Genomic DNA, 6,388 nt, shown 5'->3' on the forward strand with positions numbered 1-6,388 from the left:
ACTTCCCTCCCGGCAATTTCAAGCACTCTTTAAATCTCTTTTCAAAGTCATTTTCATCTTTCCCTCGCGGTACTTGTTCGCTATCAGTCTCTCGCCCATATTTAGCCTTGGATGGAATTTACCACCCAATTAGGGCTGCATTCCCAAACAACCCAACTCGTCGACAACGCCTCGTGATGCGGCAGGGTCTCGGCCCAACGGGGCTGTCACCCTCTCAGGCGCCCCCTTCCAAGGGACTTGGCCCAGGTCCGCCGCTGAGGACGCTTCTACAGACTACAATTCAGGCGACACTGCCACTCGATTTTCATGTTGGGCTCTTCCTGGTTCGCTCGTCGCTACTAGGGGAATCCTTGTAAGTTTCTTTTCCTTGACTTAATTCTATGCTTAGACTCAGCGGGTGTTCTCGCCTGAGTTGAGGTTGCAAATTTGGATCTAAATCTTCCCTACCTGATGGGAGGACAAGAGAGAGCAAAGCAAGTTCAAGCGATGCCACACAAAGCCCGCATCAGCTAACGCCGACTGCCCATCCAAGGGGACAAGATCACCGCTCTCCAACGCACGCCACGAAACATCACTTGAGGTATTTCAGCCAACCGCACTGCATTGGGCACGGACAACTAGCTTCGCTGCTCCCTAACATATTGCAGGGAGCACATTTGAATGGGATGCGACGCCCAGACAGACGTGCCCTCGACCGAGGCCTCGGGCACAAATTGCGTTCAAAAACTCGATGATTCACGAGATTCTGCAATTCACACTAAGTATCGCATTTCGCTACGTTCTTCATCGTAACAAGAGCCGAGATATTTGTTGCCGAGAGTCATTTCCACATATTACCAAAAAATCCGCCACAACACTGAATAGGGGCACCCCCCACAACAAATGTAAGGCTAAGGGCCAAAAGGAGGAAAGGAAGAAAAACACATGAAAGAAAGAGAAACAAAGGTGTCTAACCCCCTCACAGGGGGAGGCTCGAACAGAGGACAATCTCCCCTAGCCCCACACCCTCACAAAAAGGGGGGAAATGCATGGAACAACAATCAAGAATGACTAGGGTGTCCACCACAGGAGCTCACACTACTTTTAGTCCTTCCCCAACACTAGCCCACAACAATTCCCCTTTTCTTCGTAAAGCTAGGGACTGAAAGGAAGAAGGGAAGAAAACAAGGTGAAAGAAATAGAGATCAAACGTGGCTACCAGCTCACAAGGGGAAGCTCAAACAAAGCACAAGCCCCCCAAGCCCCATGCCTTCGTAAAAAGGGGGGAATTAAAGGGGACGATGATCGAGAAGGACTAGGGTGGCCACCTCGGGAGCTCGCACTGCGTTTCGTCCTTCCCAAACACCAATCCACAACAATCCCACCTTTTCTCCGTCAAGCTTGGGGCCACGAGGAAGAAGGGAAGAAAACAACAAGAGATAAAGGGATATCAACCATGGCTACCGACTCACAAGGGGAGGCTTCAAACAGAGAACAAGCTTCCCCAACCCTGTGCCTTCGTAAAAAGGGGGGAACTGCAGGGGACGACGATCGAGAAGGATTAGGGTGGCCACCCTAGGAACTTGCACTACTTTTTGTCCTTCTCGAACACCAATCCACAACAATCCCACCTTTTCTCCGTAAAGATAGGGGCCGAAAGGAAGAAGGGAAGAAAACAACATGAAAGAAAGAGAGATATCAAATGTGTCTACCAGCTCACAAGGGGAGGCTCAAACAGAACAAGCTTCCCCAACCCCGTGCCTTCGCAAAAAGGGGGGAACTGCAGGGGACGACGATCGAGAAGGACTAGGGTGGCCACCCTCAGAACTTGCACTGCTTTTCGTCCTTCCTGAACACCAATCCACAACAATCCCACCTTTTCTCTATAAAGCTAAGGGGCCAAAAGCAAGAAGGGAAGAAAACAACATGAAAGCAAGAGATATCAAACGTGGCTACCGGCTCACAAGGGGAGGCTCAAACAGAGAACAAGCTTCCCAAACCCCGTGCCTTCGGAAAAAGGGGGGAACTGCAGGGGACGACGATCGAGAAGGACTAGGGTGGCCACCCTGGGAACTCACACTGCTTTTCGTCCTTCCCGAACACCAATCCACAACAATCCCACCTCTCCTCCATAAAGCTAGGGGCAAAAGGAAGAAGGGAAGAAAACAACACCAAAGAAACAAAGATCCCAAGAAAAGAGAGAAGCTCAACAGCACGCCGAGTAGATGTCCGCTAACCAAAAAGAAATCAAACAAGGCACCCAATCAAAAAGCGTCCCACCTCTTCACACCCTCCCACATACATTCAGCACAACACCCTTTCTAGCTTTAAAACATAACAAACAACCAATCAAACAACAAAGTAAATAAATCGCAACCTAAAATTGACCAATAGAAAATACAAGGGCCACGATGAGACCAGTGTCTGGAGCACGTCACTGAGAGGCAAACAACCCCCCAACCCAGCGGCACAAGGCTTCAAACGACAAATAGACTACTGCCAATAACACAAACCCACCCCGCCATTGCACCCCTCCGTGTACAAAACACCCAACAACCTTTCCAGCGAGAGAGTCAACGGGGGTCAAAGAATCAAACTCCAAAGAGGAGTTGTCACAGGCCGACACTCAACGCCGAATAAAGCCGCGAGCCACAAATACATCGATGGTGCAAGGCCACTAGAGATAGGGACATCCAAAAAGCGCACACCACGAAACAAAGAAATGACACAAGTCCCACAAAAAATCCACAATCCAAAGGGAGGAACAAAGACACAACCCGCTACTTCTTTTTCCCTTAGAAGGGTAGTGGCTCACGAGAGGATGAGGAATTCCCTCGACGGCAAAGGCACGAGATAAGATTGCCACCCTCATGCCCGTTGGCGGGGAAAATTGCGATCTCGATGGAGCTCAAACCGAGGGAGGGGTTTTTCATTACCTGGACACCCAACCCTTCCGCAAGGGCATGTCGAGGAACGGTCGGGAGGACTAGGGTGGCCAGCCCAATGGGTTGAACCGCTCTTCATCCATCCCATATTGACCCCACCCCGAAAATTTCCCCTCACGGAAGGTTTGAGCTACCAGGCACGCGTGCAACCACTCCCTCGACCCAACCACCAGCAAAAAAGCTCACCCAAGCAACACATCAATCGCCACTGCCTTTTCGAGAGAACCAACTATGGAAGCCTGCACCCTTGGCCCATGCCTTCCAACGAACAAAAGATCGAGCACTGCTGCTACGAATGAGTCTAAATTTATCCATCGTATTTCCCAAGCACCTCAACTGCAGCAACCATGCCCAGCCGAACAGATCGTCAGAAGGGCTCCCAAGAAACAAGCTTCCAAACCCCCTATAGAAACACATTGGGGGAAAGAAAAACAAAGGATGGGTGGGACAAGCACAAGCATGGCTTGCAAGCACACATGAAAAAACAAGCGTTACCTCAAGACAAGCAACCAACAATGTTCCCGCCAAACACCAAACCCGCTCCCCTAGAGACGCACCACAAAGTCCCACATTGCAATCGAAACCCAACCAACCCAAACCAAAAAAGAAAACCCCTGCTATCAATGATCCTACCACAGGTTCACCTATGGTAACCTTGTTATGACTTCTCCTTCCTCTAAATGATAAGGTTCAATGAACTTCTCACGACATTGACGGCGACGAACCACCATCGTCGACGCAATCCGAACACTTCACTGGATCATTCAATCAGTAGGAGCAACAGGCGGTATGTACAAAGAGCAGGGGTGTAGTCAACACAAGTTGATGACACGTTCTTGCTAGGAATTCCTCATTGAAGACCAATAATTACAATGGTCTATCCCCATCACGATGCAATTTGAGAAGATTTCCCAATCCTCTCGAACCAGGAATAAAAATTCATTGGCTGCATCAGTGTAGTGCACGTGCGGCCCAGAACATCTAAGGGCATCACAGACCTGTTATTACCTCAAACTTCCATGGCCTAAACGGCCATAGTCCCTCTAAGAAGAGGGCCGTGAAGGGGAACCTCCGCGTAGCTAGTTAGTAGGTTAAGGTCTCGTTTGTTATCAAAATTAACCAGACAAATCACTCCACCAACTAAGAACGGCCATGCACCACCACCCATAGAATCAAGAAAGAGCTCTCAATCTGTCAATCCTTACTATGTCTGGACCTGGTAAGTTTCCCCGTGTTGAGTCAAATTAAGTCACAGGCTCCACTCCTAATGGTGCCCTTCCGTCAATTCCTTTAAGTTTTAGCCTTGCGACCATACTCCCCCCGGAACCCAAACACTCTGATTTCTCAGAAGGTGCTGGCAGAGTCCTTAGAGAAACATCCACCGATCCCTGGTTGGCATCGTTTATGGTTGAGACTAGGATGATATTTGATCGTCTTCTAGCCCCCAACTTTCGTTCTTGATTAATGAAAACATCCTTGGCAAATGCTTTCCCAGTGGTCTGTATTTCATAAATCCAAGAATTTCACCTCTGACAATGAAATACAAATGCCCCTAACGATCCCTATTAATCATTACTCCGGTCCCGAAGGCCAACACAATAGGACCAGACTCCTATCACGTTATTCCATGCTAATGTATTCAGAGCATAAGCTTGCTTTGAGCACTCTAATTTTTTCAAAGTAACAGTGTCGGAGCCGCGACCCAGCCAATTAAGGCCAGGAGCACGCCGCCAACAAAAGGGATAGAAGGGCAGGTGCACACCGAGTAGGCGGACCGACCTTTATGACCCAAGATCCAACTACGAGCTTTTTAACTGCAACAACTTAAATATATGCTATTGGAGCTGGAATTACCGTGGCTGCTGGCACCAGACTTTCCCTCCAATGGATCCTCATTAAGGGATTTAGATTGTACTCATTCCAATTACTAGACTCAATGAACCCAGTATTGTTATTTATTGTCACTACCTCCCATGTCAGGATTGGGTAATTTGCACGCCTGCTTCCTTCCTTGGATGTGGTAGCCGTTTCTTAGGCTTCCTCTCCAAAATCGAACCCTAATTCTCCCTCACCCGTCACCACCATGGTAGGCCTATATCCTACCATTGAAAGTTGATAGGTCAGAAATTTGAATGAAGCTGTATGATCCATCGAATTATCATGATTCACCGAAGAAGCGGGCAAGTCGGTGCCAGCCTTGTCGGGTGAGGGCGTCCATGTGAACTTGTTCAGCCACCCTCTCAGGGGCCATCGTTCAAGCAAACCTGAAAACACAACTCGATTACCAACCCACCTTTCACACGGAAAGAAAACCTGTCACTGGTATCATTTGGAGGGGCACGAGGGGACGAAGACGAGTCGGGGAGCCACACCACAACAGCCCATACAACTCCCCAAGAACTTGGAGAGCAGAAGGGGAATTATTCACACATGCCTACTAGGATGAGCATGGCCAACATTACTGCTCATGTGCTACCGAGTGGGTCGGGCGAGGGCGCGCCCGGGCGAACGAGCCCGTATCAAAAATGCTAAGTTGTGACCCGAGGTTGGCTTTATGCACGTTCGTGCAGCTCATTTGCCCAGCTCTCCCTTGTCCCTTCATTTCGGTCGTGCGAGCGCCCATGTAAATTCGTTCGGGCAGGTCGGGCGAGGGCGTCCGTGTGAGAACTCGTTCAGGCGGGTCAGGCGAGGGCATCCGTGTGAAACTCGTTCGGGCGGGTCGGGCGAGGGCACGCCCGGGTGAACGAGCTCATATCAAAAATGTTAAGTTGTGACCCAAGGTTGGCTTTGTGCACGTTCGTGCAGCTCATTTGCCCAGCTCTCCCTTATCCCTTGGCATCAGTCGTTCGGGCGCCCATGTAAATTCGTTCGGTTGGGTCGTTTGAGGGCGTCCGTGTGAACTCGTTCAAGTGCCCATGTAAATTCATTCGGTTGGGTCGAGCGAGGGCGCATCCGTGTGAACTCATTTGGGTGGGTCGGGTGAGGGCGTGCCCGTATCAAAAATGCTAAGTTGTGACCCGAGGGTGGCTTTGTGCACGTTCGTGTAGCTCGTTTTCCTGGCTCTTCCTTGTCCCTACATTTCGGTCGTGCGGGTGCCCATGTAAACTCGTCTGACCGGGTCGTTTGAGGGCGTCCGTGTAAATTCGTTCGGGCGGGTCATTCGGGCGAGGGCCTCTGTTTGAACTCGTTCGGGCGGGTCGGGCGAGGGCACGCGCGGGCGAACGAGCCCGTATCAAAAATGCTAAGTTGTGACCCGAGGTTGGCTTTGTGCACATTCGTGCAGCTCGTTTGCCCGGCTCTCCCTTGTCCCTTCGTTTCGGTCGTGTGGGCACCCATGTAAATTCGTTCGGGCGGGTCGGGTGAGGGCATTCGTGTGAACTCGTTCGGGCGGGTTGGGCGATGGCGCGCCCAGGCGAATGAGCCCATATAAAAAATGCTAAGTTTTAACCCGAGGTTGGCTTTGT

At 50.4% G+C, this 6,388-nt stretch overlaps 2 non-coding genes and 1 pseudogene across 2 annotated transcripts in view; all 3 read right to left on the reverse strand.

Moving 5' to 3' along the window:
- Positions 1-421, reverse strand: part of LOC149246996 (25S ribosomal RNA) — a 3,409-nt gene extending 2,988 nt beyond the window's left edge. The window contains exon 1 of the ribosomal RNA XR_016267753.1: positions 1-421. This exon is cut by the window's left edge and continues 2,988 nt beyond it. This is a non-coding gene — a ribosomal RNA (25S ribosomal RNA).
- A 247-nt stretch (positions 422-668) lies between these two features.
- Positions 669-822, reverse strand: LOC149246997 (5.8S ribosomal RNA). Its single transcript, XR_016268088.1, has one exon. It is a non-coding gene; the product is annotated as a 5.8S ribosomal RNA (ribosomal RNA).
- Positions 823-3,553: 2,731 nt separating this feature from the next.
- LOC149246998 (18S ribosomal RNA) lies at positions 3,554-4,245 on the reverse strand (annotated as a pseudogene; the record flags this gene model as incomplete).
- Positions 4,246-6,388: the final 2,143 nt, after the last annotated feature.

Source organism: Pinus tabuliformis, chromosome 7, assembly GCF_031772625.1.
Source record: "Pinus tabuliformis cultivar Carrire ecotype Pingquan chromosome 7, CPIR1, whole genome shotgun sequence".
Taxonomy (NCBI): Eukaryota; Viridiplantae; Streptophyta; class Pinopsida; order Pinales; family Pinaceae; genus Pinus; species Pinus tabuliformis.